The 22,936-nt window shown below is 40.3% G+C and overlaps 1 protein-coding gene across 4 annotated transcripts in view; it reads left to right on the top strand.

Moving 5' to 3' along the window:
* PPP2R5E (protein phosphatase 2, regulatory subunit B', epsilon isoform) overlaps window positions 1–22,936 on the top strand; it is a 182,509-nt gene that overhangs the window by 33,346 nt on the left and 126,227 nt on the right. The window contains exon 1 of one of the 4 annotated variants that reach the window (XM_011978284.1): window positions 10,567–10,629. The exons of the other annotated variants lie outside the window; for them this stretch is intronic. The gene's annotated coding sequence lies outside the window, so the exon portion shown is untranslated. Of the gene's footprint in view, window positions 1–10,566; window positions 10,630–22,936 lie in introns of those variants that run through there. 4 annotated transcript variants of the gene reach the window in all.

Below are 22,936 nucleotides of genomic sequence, written 5' to 3'. Positions count from 1 at the left end.
TGGCGAGATCTCAGCTCACTGCAAACTCCGCCTCCCAGGTTCATGCCATTCTCCTGCCTCAGCCTCCCGAGTAGCTGGGACTACAGGCGCCCACCAACACGCCCGGCTAATATTTTGTATTTTTAGTAGAGACGGAGTTTCACCGTGTTCGCCAGGATGGTCTCGATCTCCTGACCTAGTGATCCACCCGCCTCGGCCTCCCACGGTGCTGGGATTACAGGCCTGAGCCACCGCGTCCAGCCTTTTTTTTTAAGTGAAAGCAAGTTTAAGAAAGTAAAGAAATAAAAGAATGGCTACTCTGTAGACAGAGCAGCCTGCATATTCTTATATTTTTATTGTTCCATGTGATAATTTATAATAGCATTATGATGGAAGATCACTTTGAGGTAGTCTTATTGTTGGAGTTGGAATTTTAAAAAGTTCTCTTGTTATGGTAACATTGTGCTTATTGTATTTTTATGATATTGAGGTTTCCAGGAAAACAAGTTACTTCATCATTGCTTGCCTTTTAAAAGTATTGCTGATTTACTTTTAGACCATAAAAATGAAATGTACCACAACAAAAACATCAAGTCTCTTAAAAAAAAAAAACTGTAGATAAAATCTGTGCGGGCACTGTGGCTCACCCCTGTAATTGCAGTGATTTGGGAGGCTGAGGTGAGAGGATCTCTTGAGGCCAGGAGCTTGAGACCAACCTGGGCAGCAGAGTGAGACCCCTGTTGCTACAGAAGAAAAAAAAATTAGCCTGGCATGCCGGTAGTCCCAGCTACTCCAGAGGCTAAGGCAGGAGGATCCCTTGAGCCCAGGAGTTTGAGGCTGCAATGAGCCATGATTGCATCACTGCACTCCAGACTGGGTGACAGAGTGAGACCAATAAATAAACAAACAAACAAATCTGGGCCGGGAATATTGGCTTATGCCTGTAATCCCAGTGCTTTGGGAGACTGAGGCAGGAGGATCGCTTAAGGCCAGGAGTTTGAGGCTGCAGTGAGCTGTGATTGCATCACTGCACTCCAGCCTGGGTGACAGAGTGAGATCCTGTCTGTAAAAAATAAAATTAATAAAATAAAATCTATCTGTAGGCTCAGCTATGTGTTCTATGGATGCCACTGTGTTATTAAAGTACACAATCTTAAGTTTTTACGTGTTTTAATTCACTGTTTTATGAACTACTGCTTGGAATAGTGGGGAACATAATGCAATAGATTTAATTCATTAAGAGATTAAAAGTTTAGAAGATTAGATCTAGTATTATCATCAGTACCAGTTGAAGTTCATTAAATGAGAAAGCAAGCAACAGTTAAACCGCAGTTAGGCGAAGCAATTAACATTGGTGGTGTTATGGTTACTGTGAAGACTGGAAAAATAAATAATTGAAAGTATTTCGAATTTGACAAATTGAATGAAGTTAAAAATTGAATCCACCTCCTTGTCACTTGCTAATTTTAAATTTTCCTGAGCTATTATAGTTTAAATTATTGAGAATTATCTGCACTGCATTTTGTGGGTGGTGAAAATTGAGTGGAGTGAGTGCTTTACAGTACCAGTGCTTGAAGCGGAACTGGATTTGTGATGGTTTACATAAGGAAGAAGGCATCATCCGTGATTATGTCAGACTCTGACCTGACAGAGAGAGTCTAACAAAACAAATAAAGGACTGTAGAGCTTGGGGCTTTTGATAGTCAGTGCTTAAATGACCACTCTTGTACCTAAATGGTTAATTAATTTCAAAATGTTTTTAGTCATTTCATGGCTAGTCAGACTGTGCATTCCTGTGAGCCCAAATCTATATTTAATATCAAAATATTCTTGGTAAAATTATGTTTCTTCACAGTTTTACTTAATGGAATATTCTTTTTCATTCGTGTGTTAATGTAGGGCACTACACCTACATTTCTTGACTAGGAGGATATCCTATTTTTATTTTATTATTTTTTTTGAGCAAGACTAGTAATAATTATGTACTGTCGTAACAGAATAATTTTACCACACCAGGGTGGCATAGTTAACAAATGATACTCATTTGTTCCCACAGATGCAAGGATAGTTGACCAATTCTCTGCCTCTTAAATAATACATATTTTTTGAGTCATAAGACTTAGGTTTCAAGTGGATCCTGTAAAGTTGATCTCTTTGTATGCTACGTTTAGGGAAGTGAGTGTTTGTTTTTAAAAATCTATTTAGTTTGTCCATAGACTAAATTGTTTAAGCAAAACAATATATCACTATATATTATATATTAGGTTTGCTATTGAGCTCTAAAAAGCGTTCAGAAAGAATTTTTGAGTGAAGTAACATTTGGAAGCTGTCAAAGTTAGTACATTTCTGAAACGAAGGATTAGCCTAGCCAAATGTAAGCTGCTTTGCTTTATGACAGATGTGAAAGCATTGTGTTCACCTGTCTTCCCAGCTGGTGTGTGTTGAGTTGGGGAGGTTGGAGATTGGGGAATTGGATGTGTGTGATGATCTTGGCTATCTTGCCTGTGAAACATTGGGATTGGTGGTGGTTGCCAAATGTAGGAAAGAGGTTGATGCTACGTGGACAGATAGGAAATAGCTGTTAACCTAACACCTTTCATTCAGTGGGAGCATTGAAAAGTCTTTTAAACAAAATCCAAAGAAGTTGCTAGGAGTTTTGCAAAAGTATCTTTGCAGCAGGTGGCTTAGAATATGAATTTCATATTGTGTTAAGCATTTTTTCTTCATCTGTGAACTTTTACTTAAAGCTATTTTTATGAACTGAAATTATGGATTTGTTGCATGCATGCAATTTTGATTAGCAATGAAACCTGTATTTAGTCTTTATTCTAACTTAGATTTTTTCTTTTTCTTCCTCATGGGAAGTTATGGTTATTACAATGTCCAAAGCACTCATTTCTCATTCTTATCTCAAGATAATGAGGGTTGTCATTGACATGTCTTCAGTTTCTGTTGAGATAAGAAAATGTATTCACCCTTGTGGAATTTTCCTTTCATAATGAATTTAAATAAAATAAGTGGCTATGACCTGGTATGGTGGCTCACACCTGTAATCCCAGCACTTTGGGAGGCTGAGGCAGGTGGATCACGAGGTCAGGAGTTCGAGACCAGCCTGGCCAACATGGTGAAACCCTATCTTTACTAAAAGTACAAAAATTAGCTGGGCGTTGTGGCAGGCGCCTGTAATCCCAGCTTCTCCAGAGGCTGAGACAGGAGAATTGTTTGAACCCAGGAGACGGAGGTTGCAGTGAGCAAGATCACACCATTGCACTCCAGCCTGGGCAACAGAGTGAGACTCCGACTCAAAAAAAAAAAAAAAAAGTGTCTCTGAATGATACTGTTCACAAAAACAACATTATGTATGTTTGAAGTAGGTATATAACGAGGGAAACCAAGGCTCCAAGAAATCACTGACAGTGCAGAATTCAGTAAGTGTGATTGAATTGGAATGTCAATCAGAATTGTTTTCTAAGTTATCTTCTTGACTTGGTAGATGCTGAAGTTTCTATTCTCCCTTGAGTTCTTACTTTTTATTCTAAAGAATTTGAATAATTCTCAGACTCTCAAGCAAAAGCTTCAATCAGAGGAGGGTATTTCAGTTGTGTTTCATTGCTGTTTGACCTCAGCTTTATTGAAGCTTGAGATAGTGTCCCATATAGTTGTTTATTTTCTCCCATCTGTTAACACTTTTGACATTTATTTTTTTCTTCTGTTTTCCTCTCTCTTAGTAGTTTTGCAGGTGGGCTTGCTTAGGGTTGTACAGAGGTATGGCCCGGTCAGAAATACGGAAGTGGCATGGGAGCTGGGGAGACTGAAGATAAAGACATAGAGATACTGCATGTTCAGCAGAGTAGAGTTACGGAAAGAGGGATAGGTTTGGGAGTTAGGCAGAAATCTTAGAATTCTAGTCAGTTTTCCTTGTAAGCTAGGTGACTTTGGACAGATGACCTTCTCACAGCCTCTGTTTGCTTATCTGTAAAGTGGTGATAATATCGTCTGCCTTGCGGGATTCATTTTAGAGGTGATATATGTGAAATGCCTAGAGTAGCAGCTAAACATGATAGGCGCTTGGTAATTGACAGTTGTCATAATATTTCCATCTTTGAGGTCAGAGAAATGGTCAATATTCCATGTCCATTTATGATTGTATTCTTGCTCTCTAGGATAGTGCCCCTCTCATCTTCACTGCTTAGAGTACCTGCTGAGGGAAACTATCCTTTCAGGCAGAAAAGGAATTCTTCATGTTTTTAAAGCAGTGCCGATTCTTACTATAGTATTGCTTCTTACTCATTACTTTTTCTTTTCTGGTTTGCATCTTAAATATTCTTCTAGAGAGTCTCTCTCTCTCTCTTTTTAATGAAGAGAGTTTTTGTGTAATGTAGTGTAATAAACTGAACATAGCTTTAAAGGCAGAGATGTATGATTATGGCTTGCTCTGGTTAGCAGGAAAAGTGTGCTTTGGACAGAGCATAGTCTGTGAAAGACCCATGAGTATCAAAGGTGGCCAAATGCTTTGAAAGACTCTGGGCATAAGGTTCCTTTTCTGGTTTTATCATCAATCTTTTCAGTTGTGACTGAGAGCTGGCGGTGTCTGGCATGTAGGAGGTGTGGAGTAAGTGTTTACTGAATGAATAAATATGATGATACTTCAGATATAAAGATTTAGTGGGGTCTAAATTTATTGGGTAGTATTTATTTGATTAGATTTGAAGAGCAGAAATAGTATACAAACATTAAGTGACTTTTGCTGCAGCCTTGACAATAAAACAAACTGAGTTTCCTGTCATATCTGGGGCTTACACTGGACGGAGATTTGTTGGTTCACAAGAATTGCTGCTGACATTAACCTGGCACTTTGCAGTTCTCCTTGAAATATGCCATAGAAAACATTGGGCTGGAGCCCAGGACCTGAAGAGCACAATACCTTTGTGTCTGGCGGATGTGCAAGTGGAAGAGTGAGCTGAGGGCGAGGGTGTGATATTCTAGTCCTTTCTCTTACCCTGGCCCCTCTTGGCTTATAGGGATTCATATCAGCTCAGAGGCCCCAGTTCTGGCTCATCACCATTAATGAAAGATAAGCGCTATGTAAGTTCCTTCTCTGGTCTTCCGTGTAGTTTCCCTTCCACTCACATGGACACCCAGGCTCTCTCTATTTTTGTTTGATGTGTGTTCAGGAAATATAAAAAGCTTATTTTAATTCCAGCTTTCAGTAAACAATTAGAAAGGAAAAGTTTCTGTTTGTTGTTGCAGGAACCCCTCCCCGCCTCAATCCCCTGCCTCCCAGCCTCTACAATTGGTTCATTTTTTTTTTTATGCAGGAAGTGAATTTTAGGTTCTCCATGTTTTTATCCCTTCATTAGTATGTATAATTAAGAGGTAACAGGATTTGATGTGGTTTTCTAAAGTTTTATGTAACATGAGAAGCACACTTAGTGAGTGGTTCATATTTTTGAAAGATTATACAGTATTTGAGGGGAGATTTTCTTTTACTGGAACCTCGTTTTCCAAGCTCTTCATTTTGCTGGGCATAATTTGATAAGACTTAGCCTATCCTTAACGTTTTTACTTAAGGGCAATGCAGTGTGTAGTTTGAATACGCCAGTGCATGATCCTGAGAGGCCTTTCTTTGGTGAGTGTATCTTCAGAAACAGAATCAGGATCCATCTTCAGGAATTTTCTTTCTTCCTGAAGACTCATTTCCACATGTCAAGTATAAACTAGGCCTATAAACTCTAGTGAGTGGTTTCATGTAACCATCCAAACAGTTTCTGTTTCAGTTCCAAAAAAGGCCATTTTTCCCCCCAGCCATTAAATAGCTGAGTTTTTTTTGTTGTTGTTGTTATTGTTTTTTTCTTGGCAGGGGGCAGGGCGGCCGAGAGTGGAGTTTTCCACTGCTGCTGGTGGGTTTTCTTTGGTGATAGGTGATGAGATGTTTCAGAAACCAAGCCATCTTAATACTAGTTGTTTAAAACTCAATATATAATACTAATGTTAGGTTTTTACAGAGTTTGAAAAGCTTGACAGAACATTTATAGGTAGGGAGGATTCTACTTAATTTATAAGGGTAGCTTGGAAGATACGTTTTAGTTTCCAAAATTGCAGTATGTGACAATTAACTTTGTTTTAAAATTTTTTTTTATTTTTTATATTACATTAGTTATCATAAGTAACAGCAATTAATTTGGAAAAGAGAAATGGCCTAGAAGGAGATACGAGGAAACAACACTGGTCATCTTTGGAGAATAGGAATGGAAGGTTTCACTTTCTACCTTGACATTAAAAAAATTAGTTAAAAACAGAACGGTAGTTATGTGTCTTAAATCTGCCTTTCCAATTAATAGAAAGTAACAACTACTGAGAAGAAAAATGATATCTGTGAACATTGGTGATCATCACATTAAGCCTTTGTATGATCAGTTACAGAGTCTACCAGAGACTTTCAATACAGCATAAATGCTTCTACTCTTAAGTATTATTTGTGGTATGTATGTTTGCCCTCTATCCTTCCATCCACCCAACATCTGCCTACCCATCTGTCTGTATCTGCTAAGGAAGAGAAGTGCAGCTTGGTTTCTTTTGTGTAAGAAAAGAGCTTAATTGCTCCTCTATCTAGATGATCTTGAAAGAGCCTTATTTTTGATGTTTGGCAAGAGGGTAAAGTACTTAGTAGTTTTCAAAAATGGTGTGTGGGACATTGAAAAGATAAATTGTATTGGTGTGAAATCTTTTGTTTTCAGTGTTCTGAGATGCTTTTTTTTTTTTTTTTTTTTTTAATGACAGAGTCTTGCTCTGTCGTCCAGGCTGGAGTGCAGTGGCACAATCTCAGCTCACTGCAAGCTCTGCCTTCCAGATTCAAGCAATTCTCCTGCCTCAGCCTCCTGAGTAGCTGGGATTACAGGGGTGCGCCGCCACGCCTGGCTACTTTTTTGTATTTTAGTAGAAACGGGGTTTTACCATGTTGGCCAGGCTGGTCTCAAACTCCTAACCTCATGTGATCCACCCACCTCAGCCTGCCAAAGTGCTGGGATTACAGGCGTTAGCCACTGCACCTGGTCGAGATTCTTATCTTGGTAATTTTTTGCACAGAGAACTCAGCTCCCTATCGTACCACATTTTAATGAGCTACACGGTAATTTATGACTTGAGCTCTTTCCTTTTCTAATCAGCTCATCAACACCAAGACTGTTCTATGTCAATTTACTTTAGAATTGAAATTTTACTTTTTGTATAATGCTATTAGGTGGCTTGTATTTGATTTGGGGGATGAATAGATTTTGAGTCAGCGTTTGCTGCTTAACAAACCACTCCACAACTTGGTGGCTTAAAACAACAGCCATTTATTTAGTTCACCATTTTGTGGTTTGGCAGTTTCAGCTGGACTCAGCCATGTGATGGTTCTCATTTCCTCTGGGCTCACTCATGAACATGTCGTTAGATGGATATTCTCACTCACATATCTGATGGTTGGCTAGTGCTACAGGGATACCTGGGCTTTGTGAGTTTCATCATCCAGCAGGTTAGCCTGGGCTTGTCCACATGGTGGCTTATGGGTTTCTCTAAAGCAGTAAGAGAGGGCAAATGCAAATGCAAATGCTTAAGAACTTTTCAAATCTCTGTTTGCATCATGTTTGCTATTGTCCCATTGGCCAAAGTGAGTTACAAGGCCAGCTGAAATTCCAAGGATGGAGAAAGACTCTACCTCTTTGTGGGAGGAGCTCTAAAATTATACTGCAATGGCATGAACACAAGGAGGGAAAGAATTTGTGGCCATTTCTACCATCTGCCATAAATGTACTTGGGAGTTCCCACCTTGGTTCAACGGATATTGTCTTTATTTTGAAATATGTCTAGAATCCAACCACTTCTCACTATCTTCTCTGCCTCCTTTGCTACCTCGTAGTCCAAACCACTATCATCTTTTGCCTCCCAACAGGTTCCCTGCTGCTTCCATCTTTTCCCCTGTGTTCTACACAGCAGCCAGAGCAAGCTTTTAAAAATAGAAGTCAGATTATGTCACTCCTCTGTTCAAAACCTTCCACTGGCTTCTCATTTCATTCAGAATAAAATTTAAATTACCTTCTGAGGCTACAAAACTTTACATGATGTGGCTCTTTCTTCGACCTCATCTTAACTCACTGCTCTTAGCCACACTCCCTCCTTGCTGTTTCTCAAACACACTAACAGGCCGTAGGGCTTTGCATTTGTGGTTTTCTCTACCAGATACTCAGCATGTCTCCTTCCTTTACTTCTTTAAGGTCTCTGTTTATATTTCACTTTCTCAGAGAGGCGGTCAATGATACACTACATAAAATAACATTCTTGCTTACCAGTCTCTGGCTTGCTGTATTTTACTCCTTAGACTTACCACCACCTGACAATTGTTTATTTTCTATCCCCTCCAGTTAGACTGTGCGCTCCATGAGGGCAGTGACCTTGAGTATTTTGTTTGCTGTTTATCCCCAGTACCGAGAACAGTGCCTAGTGCAGGGTGTATGCCACTTAAGCCTCAGCAGAATCACTGTCCAGTGACATTCATCACCTGGTCTTAGTGTTGGCTCATCCCTAGAAGTGAGGTGAGGTCTGTGTCCCATTGTTGCTGGGCTGGAGGCAGCTGATTTCCTCCCATTCTTTGATGCTCAGTTGGACCAGTATCGTGATATTTAAGGAAAGGTTCATCCTATCCCCTTTTGCCAACACAATTTTAATTTGATGACTTTGTGGTCATTTTTCTTTATAAATACCCATCTTCATGGATTTAAATATATAATCATTGGATGCTTATGGTTTACATAAGTATGAATATTCATATGTATGTTTTTTTGAAGAGGGTGGCACATGGAGCAAACACTTTTTACTTAGGCATGGATGCTCAGGTAGTGGTGTTGATGCCTTCTTTGTGTATTCTTGAAATTTCTGCAAGCTCCCAAACCTTTTTATACTCAGATCTATGTACCAAATTGCTCAGGTCCCAGTGGGCCAGACTTCCACTGAGTGTTAGCTAACTCAGGGATAGAGTTGCTGTCCTTCAAGTATAGTTTGTCTCTCAGATGGCTTTCCCATAGCTGATTCTCAGGCTTTGAATATGGATTCTGTTAGTCCACAGGCATTGACTCCATTTGCAGGTGTGTGCTTGTAACAAACATATAGTCAAACCTCTAACATTTGGAATAATGAGATGAGATGGGAATGAGTAGGAGGAAGGGCAGCCTGGTTTAGTGAAATATCTGATGCACAGAATATTTAAAAATAGGCCTGGCACAGTGACTCAGGTGGCCTGTAATCCCAGCACTTTGGGAGGCCGAGGCGGGTGGATCACTTGAGGTCAGGAGTTCAAAACCAGCCTGGCCAACATGGCAAAACCCTGTCTCTACTAAAAATACAAAAATTAACTGGGTGTGGTGGTGTGCATCTGTAATCCCAGCTACTCGGGAGGCTAAGGCACGAGAATCGCTTGAACCTGGAGGCAGAAATTGCAGTAAGCTGAGATCGTGCCACTGCACACCAGCTTGGGTGATAGAGCAAGACCCTGTTTCAAAAAAAAAAAAAAAAAGGAATATTTTAAAATAAAGGTAATTATGTTAATTATATGATTTTTAAATTATAGCGCATGTCATAGACTAAGATACAACTGGGATATGAGTCCCATAAGCAACTGTAATGGAAATATTTGCAGTCTACACAGCCCTAGAGAAGAAGTGAAGGATTTTAAGCAGCAAAGTCTGTGGAAGAGTTATTTGACTCAGACTTTGAAGGCTAAATAACTAGATAAATCTAATTTCTTGAAACCTTTGATTTAAAAAAGTTACTGATTTTTATATTAATGGACCTGAAGATGTTCAGGTGCAGATTAACTTGTACTTGATTAGAATCACATTCTTCAAGTGTAAAATAGAAATTTTGCAGTGGAAAAGCTGAGACATGTGATTTCTCTGCCTGGCTTCTTCTGGACATTAAGGTAACTCTCACTGGAGATGTCTCCCATTCCAGAAGTGGACATTTATGTTTCGCTGCCTCAAAGCTGGTTGAATTAGAAAGCTGGAAAGCAAAGCAAGAGCTTTAAATATTTAGTGGAACGAGGGTGCTGATAATGACAGTCGGGATTGTGGGGCTCTTCTGGACTCTGGCTTCTTATGAGAGGAAGGGTTAAGAACATCCCCTTTTGGGGAAGACAAGCTAGGACTTCAGTCCAGTTTTGCCGTTTACTATTGGAGTGATCTTAGATAAGTTATTTAACCTCTCTATGCCTCAGTTTCCTTGGTGGTAAAAAGGGGGATAATGAGAGGGCTCATACTTTAGAGTTGTAAGGATTCAATGCAGTCATATGTGGGAAAGGCTTATTGTAGATGCTCAGGAAATGTTAGCTAATATATATAGAAGGCCTATTTTCATAAGAATTCAGGAAAATGATACCAGAAGGGCTTAAATGGGCACCCAGGACACAGTTTTATGTGCCATTGTGGTCCCTATGAAACTAGTGAATATATGCAGTTGTTTTGTGAGAGTGACAGAACAAAGAGTGACAGAGGGAGGGGGTTGCCATAGCATTGGGGTAAACAAGTGAGCGGAGTGGTCTAAAGAGGAAAGCATTTGTGTGCACAGTGGCTCCAAAGAGGTGTGTGAGGTGTGCAAGGAGGGAAGAGCATACACCTGGTAATGGGGGCCTGAGAGCTGCAGGGGTTGGAAGATAACACTGGTATGTGTAGAAGTGTGTGTAGGGGTGGGAAGGAGGATGGAGTGAGGATTTATGGGCTTGGATCAGGCTATTAGGTTGGATCCCAAAGGCATTAGGTGCCACTCAGGCTAGATCTCTACAAAGAGGAATCACGCAAACTGAGGCTCCAGAAGAAAAGAGTTCTTTCTGTGGGTTTATGCTAGATTCCTAGGGTCAGGCTTCTCAAACTTATCTAATCAAGTGCCCCTAGGCATAAGAGAGTTACCCTTGCTGGGACCTGCGCGGTGGCTTGCGCCTGTAATCCCAGCACCTTTGGGAGGCCGAGGTGGGCGGATCACGAGGTCAGGAGATGGAGACCATCCTGGCTAACACGGTGAAAACCCATCTCTACTAAAAAATACAAAAAATTAGCCGGGCGTGGTAGCTGTCGCCTGTAGTCCCAGCTACTCGGGAGGCTGAGGCAGGAGAATGGCGTGAACCCGGGAGGCGGAGCTTGCAGTGAGCTGAGATCGCGCTGCTGCAAGGACTCCTGCCTGGGCAACAGAGCGCAACTCCGTCTCAAAAAAAAAAAAAGAGAATTACCCTTGCTGCAGTTTTTTTGAAGTCTTGTTTATTTATTTTTTAGTTTTTTTATTTTTAAAAATTCAGAGATTTTTGCATTTCATATTTGTTTCTTTTCATTCTAAACATTGGTGTTTTTAGTAAAGTTAATCGCACCGAGGGAGAAGTGCCATGTTTATCTTATGGCTTCTAAAAGAAACCCACACTGCCCTTCTGAGATTAATCCAGGAGCAAGGTAATTAACAGTTAGGGTAGTTGGATGCCAGGAAAGAGAGAGGTCTTTAGAAGGGGCCTCGTACTCATAGCAGGTAGGCAGTTGGTATTCCCTCATTGCTTCTTCTAGGCCTCTGAGGCCCCAAATCCTTTCTGTAAGGCAACTTGTGGCTTTTTGAAGGCCCACTAATGGTCCTTTAGTGCTCACTACTTACCCAAGCTGCTGAGATTCTTCCTTGTGCCCACTGCAGCAGTGGCCCGGGACAGGAAGTAAGGTGCATTTAATACTCTTGTCCCAGGCTGGGCGCCTTGACTCACACCTGTAACCTCAGCACTTTGGGAAGCTGAGGTGGTTGGATCACTTGAGGCCATGTTTTGCTTTGCTTTGCTTTGCTTTTAAAACCAGGACTCTGCCCTTCTTAGTGAAGCATATTGGGGGGCAGAGAGGCATACTGATTGGGATTTTTCCAAATGGTTTTCCTCACATCCTGACATCCGAACCTCTTAAATAAGGACTTTCAAGGCCCTCATGCAATTCTGGTAGTTTCAGTATATCTAAGAGAAGACAGATTATTAATGATTTTCAGATGTGAAATTCATTAAACTATATAATAAATGAAAGTGCTTTTGGGGAAGGATAATACTAGGGAGTATTGAAACAGAACATCTAAAACAATTGTTTTCCTTGCAGTGTTAACATGTGATATAAATGTGGTGTTTTTGTCTTTACTGCTTGCCTTATGTTACCTCCTTGCTCTGAAACAGTTGTTTTCAGACTTCAGTATGTATAGGAATCACCTGAGAAATTGGTTGGAGTTGTTGATTTGCTATCTTTTACCTGGGGATGTGCAGTACAGATGGTTCAAACGCTTTTTGAGCAGACTGGATATTGCTTTGGAAGTGTCATAGTGTTCATTTCTAACCTCTACATAGTGGCCTGTTCCTGCCTGTCACCTCACACCCTGCATTCTTCAATGACCTCAGTGCCTTTGCTTTATTCATTCCTCCCAAGATGGAAATTAATCTTCTGTCTCCTTAGGGCTCAGCTCAACAGGAGGCCTTCCCAAGAAGCTTTCTGTCTAGTTTAGCTCACTCTGATGATGCCTTTCCCAAAACTCCTCTGTACATACAGTAGTTAAAAAAAAAAAAAGGCTAACTTTCCCTGTTTGGCTCTTGTAGGTATTATGTAATTTTTTATTTATGGTCTGTATTGCTCGCTGGACCATTCCTGTATATTGCATTGCTTTACTGGTTATCTTTCAAGGTTCCCATGTACAACTTCAGAGGGTGTGCAGTGCATAGTATTAATGTGCTGTTCCTCTGTCTTTGTATTTTTGTTTTTGAGATGAGATGAGGTTTCTTGCTATGTTGCCCAGGCTGGTCTTGAACTCCTGGGCTCAAGGGATCCTCCCGCTTTAGCCTCCTAAGTAGCTGTGTGTGCCACTACACCTGGCTCCTCTGTCTTTCTATGTAAAAAATAGTTTATTTCTCTTAATAAGATTTCAAGTGCCTTGAAAGTAGGAATAATCTTAGATTTTGTATTTTTCATAGCATCCAGTAACTTTATATTTAGCCTTCTCCTCCTTCTCCTCCTCCTCCTTCTTCTCTTCCCTGCCCTTCCCTTTCTCTCTTTCTTCGTCTTCCTCTGTCCTCCTTCTTCTCCTTCTCTTTCTCCTCCTCCTCCTTCTCTCCTTCTTCTTCTTCTTCCTTTTTTTTTCCTAATTTAAGACAAGATCTTACTCTGTCACCCAGGCTGGAGTGCAGTGGCGCCATCTCGGCTCACTGCAACCTCCACCTCCTGGGCTCAGGTGATCCTTCCACTTCAGCCTCCCAAGTAGATGGGAGTACAGATGTGCGCCACCAGGCCTGGCTAACTTTTTAATTTTTTGTAGAGGTGGCATCTGTCCATGTTGCCCAGTCTGGTCTCTAGTTCCTTGGCTCAAGTGATCCACCTGCCTTGGCCGGCCTCCCAAAGTGCTGGGATTACAGGTGTGAGCCACTGTGCCTGGCTTCTTTTAATATTTTTAGTCTGCCAGGCACGGTAGCTCATGCCTGTAATCCCAGCGCTTTGGGAGGCTGAGACAGGTGGATCGCCTGAGGTCAGGAGTTCGAGACCAGCCTGGCCAAGATGATGAAACCCCGTCTCTACTAAAAATACAAAAATTAGCCACATGCGGTGGCGGGCGCCTCTCCCAGCTACTTGGGAGGCTAAGGCGGGAGAATCACTTGAACCCGGGATGTGAGGTTGCAGTGAACCAAGATCCCGCTGCTGTACTCTAGCCTGGGCGACAGTTCAAGACTCTCAAAAAAAAAAAAAAAAAAAATCAATTTCATATAGTAGAAAAATATGGTGGTATTCTTTTGTCTTATTTGGAAGAGTAGAACTGCACTAATGTAAATGATTTAGGATTCGGCCACAGAATCTGAAATTTGTTGAATTTTTTTTTAATTTTTAGAGCTCATTTTCTACCTGAGCTTCATTTCTGTTATAGTTTTCTAAGTATGCGACAAGTAATGTTTTAAGAACCATTAAGGTACTGTTCATTGAATATCGTCTTGTAGAATATAATGTTGCTAAAGATTTTGATGTAAAGATTCTAGTTAGAAGCCTTGAGCTAAGTTTTTCTGAATCTTGCCCTGCCATCCCTCCCACCCTCCAATGTGGTTTTTGGTGTTCTTAAAAACAAAAAACAAAAACCTGTTTAAAGTTACCAGAGTCATGCATGTATTTTTGTAGAAAATACAGCTGAACAGATGATTATCACTTCAAACATTTTGGTGTGTGTGTATTCTTCAAGCTTTTTTGTAGGGGTAGTGGTGGCGGCAGCTGTATTTGTATGGGCTCATGGTCTTACTAGACCAAAACAATTTTTTTTGGAGGACTACTTCTAGCCTATCCCAATGTAGTAATTAGTCTGATAAAAATTTAATAAGTCATCACTGTGGTAATTTATGATGATGCCTTTTTATCAAGTCAAATTGAGTAATTGACTTATCTAATTAGTAGTACATCTCTTAGTCAGATCAGTGCCTGGTTGACCCACAAGACAAAACTTTTGAATATAAAGCGGTCTTCTAGTGTATTAGGGAGTATGTGCTTCTACTTTAATAAACTGTGTATCCTTTTTGAGAACCACTGAGGTGTGGGTGTTTTTTTGTTGGTTTGTTTGTTAATTTGCTTTTTAAAAAGTTTTGAAAACTGAGCCAGAATAGTTTTGCTTATAGTTTGAGGAAGGAGAGTGTTCATGTTCAGCTTCTCTGCATTTTGGAGAATGATACACAACATAACGTGTACGTTTCTCCAGTTGCGTTTTCATCCGTCCCATTTTCCAGGCAGACTAGAATCCATGTAACTGCTGACTAGCGCCATTACACAGTGACACTAGTTCATAGAAGGAGTATGGTATAGTAGAAGAGAACAGGTCTTGGAGATTTGCGGCTTTCTACCTGTACGTTACCCTTAGCAAGACCTTCTTAACCGCTTTGAGTCACAGTTAGGCTTACTGTAAGATAAAAGTAAGCCCAAACACAAAAGATTAATTTGATGGATAAAGTCTTAAGGTCCCGCCCTGTTTAATTCCTGACTTCTCCACATGGCCCACCATGAACTACTACCATCTTTATGATGGCCAGCAGGCATGAATTGTCTTGAACTTCATTTTTCCTTCTATTTAAGTGGAGAAGGTATCTCTTTTCCTGTTTATTAAATTCATTTTTCTGTCTCCTGGATTTCTCTCTGCTGCCTCTTCACTTTATGGGTGATCTCTTTTTGATTATCCTAGCTCCCTTTGTCCTTCTTTTCTTCTTGGTGAACTCTTATTGATCTGACATGGTCACCTGCAGGAAGGTAGCCTCCTGTGACTTCGCTGGCTTCAGGGAGGTGTCTTGTCCCCAGCACTCTTACAGCACTCTTCTCACAGAGGCTTTTGAGGTTTACTTGCCTGGTTTCCCAGTACAATGTAAGCTCCCTGAGGGCCAAAGATTATCTCTTCATTTACCTTGTGCAGGGCCTAGGTTAATGAGTTGAATGAATGGTGAATGGCAGCTCTAAAGAAAAGCACATAATTTTTGATTTAGGGGCAGTATCCAAAGTGCATTAAGATCATGGACTCTGGGGCCATGTTGCTTAAGTTTAGACCCCTGCTCAGCATGTACCCTTTGACAAGGGCCTCAGTTGCTGCTTCTGTAAAGTGGGGCTAGTGACAATAGTACTTATAGTGTTATTGTGAGAATTAAGTGACCCAATAGATGAGTAGGGTGGAGAGCAGTGTAGCACATAGAGAGTGCTCACTAAGAATTAGCTCTTTACTGTATACATATGTATATATTTGGATACAGAGACTTGCTCAATCTCCCTGGCTGGAGTGCGGTCTTGTAATCTTGGCTCACTGCAACCACTGCCTCTTAGGCTCAAGCAGTCTTTCCGCCTCAGCTTCCTGAGTCGCTGGGACTACAGGCGTGTGCCACCACACCTGGCTAGTTTTTGTATTTTTTGTAGAGACAGGGTTTCACCATATTGCCCAAGTGGTTTTCCCGCCTTGACCTCACAAAGTGCTGGGATTACAAGCGTAAGCCATTGCACCCGGCCTAACTATTGACTATTACTATATTTCTTGAGCTTTCAGACACCTTTTTCTGATAGTTTTCTACTGATAATTTTGCTTTTATAAAATTTTATAAAATTTCAACGTGGTAATATTTATCCTTCCTATAGATGGCATTTGAGTATTGTGGTGGGAGTATTTTCTTTTTCTTTTTTTTTTTTTTTTTTGAGATGGAGTCTTGCTCTGTCACCTAGGCTTGAGTGCAGTGGCATGATCTCAGCTCACTGCAGCCTCTGCCTCCCGGGTTCAAGCAATTCTCCTGCCTCAGTCTCCTGAGTAGCTGGGATTACAGGCGCATGCCACCATGCCCGGCTAATTTTTGTATTTTTAATACAGATGGGGTTTCACCATGTTGACCAGGCTGGTTCAAACTCCTGACCTCATGGTCTGCCTGCCTCGGCCTCCTAAAGTGCTGGGATTACATGCGTGCGCCACTGTGTCCTGCCAAGTGGGAGTGTTTTCATCATGCCACCTTCTGTGGGGTCCCCATGGCAAGTGAGATGTTGAGCAGGATGAGTCTTGTCACCCTCAGAACTTCGAGAAGGGAAGTTATGGGTGTCAGGAGGCAGGGCAGCACCTCCTGCCTCTAAATCTGGTGCCCTCTGCTTCATGCTGTGTTGATGGTTCCATTTAAAAAAACAACTTCCACCTGGGTGTGGTGGCTCACATCTGTAATCCCAGCACTTCGGGAGACCGGGGCAGGTGGATCACTTGAGGCCCGAAATTTGAGACAAGCCTGGCCAACATAGTGAAACCCCGTCTCAACTAAAATTACAAAAATTAGCTGGGCATGGTGGCGTGCGCCTATAATCCCAGCTACTCGGGAGGCTGAGGTGGAAGAATTGCTTGAACCCAGGAGGTGGAGGCTGTAGTGAGCTGAGATCTCGCCACTGTACTCCAGCCAGGCTGACAGAATGAGACCCTGTCTCAAAAATATAAAAATTAACAAAAAACCCCAATTTTTATTCGGAAATAATTTTAGACCTAAAGTAGCAAAAATAGAGACTCAGACTGCTTCCCCTAATACTGGCAACTAACTATCTTTTCCATTGTTTTTTATTGCTGAGTATGGTTCCGTTTTGACTATATCTCACCACCATATTTTTTAACAGCTTTATTGAGATGTAATTCATGTACTATACAGTTCACTCTTCAAAAGTGTGCAATTCATTAGTTTTTAGTATATTCACAGAGTTGTATAACCATCTCTATATTTAGAACATTTTTATCACCTCAGAATGAAATTCTGTACTCATTAGCAGTCACTCCTCATTCCTCTCGCTACCTTTTCTCCCCAGCTGCAGGCAACCACTAATCTACTTTATGTATCTCTGGATTTGCCTATTCTGGACATTTCATGTAAAATTTCCACCATCATTATATCTTATTAACATTTTCTGTGCAGGTCCTGGCTCTCCCTCTTACAAGTGTCTGACTGTGGCCTTGTCATTTAATTTGTCTCTGCCTTGGTTCCCTGATTTGTAAAGTGGGAGATAATAATAGTATGTAGATGTAGGGTTGTAAGGATTAAATGAGTTAACATGTGGAAAGCAGTTGGCTCCAATTTGTACTGTATAAATTTTAGCTGCTGTTACACTAGGATGTCATAGTTTTTCTTTTCTTTTTTTTTTTTAAGAGATGGAGTCTCACTCTGTCACCCAGGCTGATTGTATAGTGGTGCAGTCATAGCTTGCTGCCACCTTAAAGTCCCAGGCTCAAGAGATCCTCCCACCTCAGCCTCCTGAGTAGGTGGGACCACAGATGCACCACCATACCAGGCTAATTTTAACAATTTTCTTGTGGAGATGGCAGTCTTGCTATATTGCCTATCTATGTCGCTCTATTGTCTCAAACTCTTGGCCTCAAGAGATCCGCCTGCCGTGGCCTTCCAAAGCCTGCTGTGCCCACCCAGGGATCTGTCATATTTTTAATTGGTTCATTTATAGTCTTCCATATTGGTATTTATTTTTTCTGTGTCATTACCAGTTAACCATACAAGTATGTAACAATTATTCATATCAGTTTTAGTATTTTGTCCTAAATCCTGAGTTTAGAATTTAGTCAATGTGAACTATTTCCTGTCACAAAGACTTAGTTGGTAAAAAGAACTGCAGCATTTGGCATTGTAAGTATGCATCTTCATTTGGCACCTTAGTGTATTTATTTGAATGAGAGGTGATGTACCCATCTGATTTAGTTGAAGTCAAAATAAATCTAGGGCATTGGTTTCTGAAAACCCAAGTTTTACTTTCATTAAAGTGAATTTCTTTCAAGAAGAGTTGCTTTTGAAACTAATTTTTTAAAAACACATTTATTTCTCATAGACTTTCAAGATCAAAGAGGAGATAAGAGAAATTCATAGTGCCCAAAACATACCTATCCCCACCCGCTCTATAGATGGGAAAACTGCTGAGGTTTAATTTGAGTGATCTGCAGGATAGTTAAATGAAGCTTGAGAAATATCCGTTTACAATAGTTATACATTGTCAAAATAATTTTCAACATAAATAATGAGTCAAATCCAGATTAGGATGTGGCAGAGGGATTGTGAAACACCAGACAAAAAACTGGAGATATTGGGCTAGGAGCCAGAAGGTCTGGGATCAGGACTTGTTACCAGTCAGCTGAATGACCCGGAGCAAGCCACTTAAGTTCTTTGGGCCAGTTTCCTCATCTGTAAAATGAAACAATTGCACTAGAATAGATGGTCTCTTGGGGCTTATCCAGAGCAAACATTCCATGGTTTCTTTCTTTCTTTTTTTTTCTGAGATAGAGTCCTGGTCTGTCTTCCAGGCTGGAGTGCAGTGGTGCGATCTCAGCTCACTACAGCCTCCTTCTCCTGGGTCCAAGTGATTCTGCTTCCTCAGCCTCCCAAGTAGCTGTGATTACAGGCATGCACCACCATGCCTGGCTAATTTTTGCATTTTTAGTAGAGACGAGTTTTGCCATGTTGGCCAGGCTGGTCTCGAACTCCTGACTTCAGGTGATCCACCTCGGCCTCCCAAAGTTCTGGGATTACAGATGTGAGCCACTGCACCCAACCTTATTTCTCATAATAAGAAGATACTACCAAATATTGATTAATTTAGAGAAATCTCTACATTTGTGTTTTTGCTGCTCTTTTTCTCATCCTTATTACTGCCATAACCCTTCTAGTTTCACAGTGAGGTGGCTATTTTATGATTTGTATTTTTACATTTCTGCTATCATATATATTTGTCTCTCTTTTAGGCAGCTCTGACCTGTGATACGTTCAAAATTGTATTAAGGTTTTAGATACAGATACTCTGACTGGGTAGTGGAGCTCAAACGAAAACCAACCTTCTCTCTTTGGTGGTGGAAATGGAAGCTGGCACATTCTGTGTTCCAGTGTGTCCTGGGGCCTTTTTATGAGTAGCTGCATTTCTTAAAAAATGCCTGTGATGAAGTAAATGTGCACATATAAATGATTTTCATGACTAATTTTGATTTTAAATTTGTAAATACAGTTTTATAGGGGGAAAACATTGGTACCTGACACACAATAAATTTTCACTTACGATTCCTAATATTTACTTTAAAGAGCCATTCTGCTTGTAACTAGGCAGTTTTATATTTCATAGTCTCTGCCAGTGGTTTCTAATTTTGGGCCACGAATGCTGGAGAGGTATATGAAGTTGTTATAAGGGATTTGATTATCCAAATGAACCCCTGTCTGCAGACCGATTTGTACTGGTGTTTTTCAGATGTATATAGGGATTTGTGACTAATGAAGATTTATTTAAGACTGGATCAGTGGTTCATGCCTGTGATCCTAGCACTTTGTTAGGCCAAGGTGGGAGGATTACTTAAGGTTGGGGGAAGTCGAGGCTGCAGTAAACCATGTTTGTGCCATCTCACTCCAGCCTGGGTGACAGAGTGAGACCTGTCTGGAAAAAAAAGAAAAGATTTATTTAAAAGTACTTCCTGAATTCATAAAAATGTTTTGTTATTGTGTTTTCTTTAGTGATATTAATAAAGATCCAAGACACTTGAAAACTTTCCAAAGGTTCATATACACAAAGCTTGAAAAACATCCTTTTCTAAAACCATGTCAAGCAAAGCATGATGTAGACTGAAAAAGAAAAAAAAAAAAAAAGAAAAGAAAAGGATGTCAAGAAGTTAGTGAAATGGACAGAGAGGTCAACCTGATAGTATACATTTGTTTAAAAGCATGCTTATATTACATAGTTTCTTCTGTAAGTAGAACTTAGAGAATTTAAGAAACCTTTGCTTTTTCACTGAATAAAAACCACACTGTTTGTCTTTAGGACATTGAGTCTCAAGAAAAAAACAACAAACATTTAAAAAATCCCTCACTTGGTTGATACTACCTGAAAAAGCTCTCTAAATTATAAAGAAGAGATACTAAGTTCATTTCTGATAAGATGGTTAGTTTTGTTGACTGAATTGACATCATGCTCAAAATAAGACATAAGCTGTAGGAACTAAATTCAGTTCTTGTCAGAAGTTCACCACATGCCAAATGTATTATATTCTAACTGAATAAGAAAATGAGATTTATTGATACTCATAATAGAAATATTGAACAGTAGAGAAGTGTGATGCCTGGTGATGCCACTAACATGAGTATGTTTCTGGCCATTAGAGGAGGATGTTGTATGACATCTTGCATCCATCATTGATCTATCTTTCCACTTTCTGCAAAAACCTTGAGCAGTTGCATGTGTGGTTTTTTTTTTTTTTAATTTTTAATTTTTTTTTTGAGATGGAGTCTCCCTCTGTTGCCTAGGTTGGAGTGCATTGGTGCAGTCTTAGCTCACTGCAACCTCTGCCTCCCAGGTTCAAGCAGTTCTCCTGCCTCAGCCTCCTGAGTAGCTGGGATTACAGGCATGCGCCACTACGCCCAGCTAATTTTTGTAGTTTTTGTAGAGACGCAGTTTCGTTCACCATGTTGACCAGGCTGGTCTTGAACTCCTGACCTCAAGTGATCTACCTCTGCCTCACAAAGTGCTAGGATTACAGGGGTGAGCCACTGCACCTGGCCAGGTTCATGTGTTTTTATACTCATGTAGTTACCCTGTATTTTTTTAGTTATCTTTGGAGATGGAAGAGATGTGGATAATCCAGAGATGATGCTTGTAGTCAAGAAAGAATAATTGTGGCCTTGTGATGGGGAGCCAAGTTTTATGAAATGCCACAGAGTCAGTCGTCAGATCCAGGGTTCTAATTGACTAGAGATCTTCAAAGTTATTTTGCCATATTGTTGTTTGAAGGGAAAGGAAATACTATCACACATTGATATATCTCTATATAAAATGGTTAGAAATGGTATCATATAGGTATTGTATGTTTGTGATCATAACTGCCTGAATAAAGGTTAAAATGTCATGGGAAAATGGGAAAACTTAATCAGAAGGAAATAGAGATAGTTTATTTTTAGCAATTTAGAATGTTCCATTTAAAAGCAGTTAAACTGGCTAGAGCTGTGGGCAGGGGGAGGGGTACTGGGGTGGTTTAAAGGCCATAGCTATTATGGTGAGTGCCTGACATTTTGATTTGAAGTGTGTCTCTCTGCCTGTGTATTTTAGAACCAGAAAAATTCTTGGAAAACTACCTTTTTTTTTTTTTAAACTGTGTACCCAGATAAAATAGTGTGTTATTCCAAATCTAGAATTGAGATTTTAATTTTTGTTGTTAGTTCTGTCAGTTTTTCAGTCATTTGGCTTTTTTTTTTTTTTTAAATTATTATACTTTAAGTTCTAGGGTACATGTGCACAATGTGCAGGTTTGTTAGATATGTATACATGTGCCATGTTGGTGTGCTGTACTCATTATTAACTCATCATTTACATTAGGTATGTCTCCTAATGCTATTCCCCCCCCCCCCCAATTTGGCTTATTTGCTCATTCTTTTAAGATTTAAGTTGGAGAAGAAAAATCACATCCATTAGTTTTGATTACTCAGATCAATAAATTGAAAAGGAAAATTAGAATCATTTGAATTTTAATGCATATGATGAAATTCTGCTAAATTAAACTATAAATTACATGTTTATTAAGCACTTAATAAACACTTACTAAAACAGTGTTCTAAATTGAACTATTTCCCTCTGTATATTTTCTTAGTTATTGATGGGTTATGGTTCAAGAGGGGAGCTGGGTGAGGTTTCTTAACTCTTTTGAGGTTGGTTTGGCAAATTTAATTAAGTCTTAAGTAGCTCACTCTTTTTTTTTTTTTTGAGTTAGAGTCTCACTCTGTTGCCCAGGCTGGAGTGCAGTGGCATTGATCCCGGTTCATTGCAACCTCTGCCTCCCAGGTTCAAGTGATTCTTGTGCCTCAGCATCCTGAGTAGCTGGGACTACAGGCGTGAGCCACCATGCCTGACAAATTTGTGTGTGTGTGTATTTTTAGTAGAGACAGGGTTTTACCATGTTGCCCAGGCTGGTCTCTAACTGCTGACTTTAGGTGATCTGCCCGCCTTGGCCTCCTGAAAGTGCTGGGATTACAGGCATGAGCCACTGCACCCAGCCAAGTGGCTCACTCTTGAGGGCTTAAGCAGTGTTGGCATTATGTTACTGGATAAACGGTGAACACCAATACATCCCAGTGTATGATGCAGAATAATCCACAAAGCATGATTTGTAGAAGTAGTGATATTTACCAAAGAAAATCCTAAACACTTAATTTGTAAAATGAACAGTGCAAATTGTTTTTAAGTCTTGGTCTTGAAAAATACTGTAAATGGCTTAAAAAACATATGCTTGGCCGGGCATGGTAACTCACGCCTGTAATCCCAGCACTTTGAGAGGCTGAGGCGGGAGTATTGCTTGAGCCCAAGAGTTGGAGACCAGCCCAGGCAACATAGGGAAACCTTGTCTCTACAAAAATCAAAGAAACTAGCCAGGCATGGTGGTACGTGCCTGT

The sequence above is a fragment of the Mandrillus leucophaeus genome, unplaced genomic scaffold (genome assembly GCF_000951045.1).
Source record: "Mandrillus leucophaeus isolate KB7577 unplaced genomic scaffold, Mleu.le_1.0 Scaffold192, whole genome shotgun sequence".
NCBI lineage: Eukaryota > Metazoa > Chordata > Mammalia > Primates > Cercopithecidae > Mandrillus > Mandrillus leucophaeus.
This window is presented reverse-complemented; position numbering and strand designations above follow the sequence as displayed.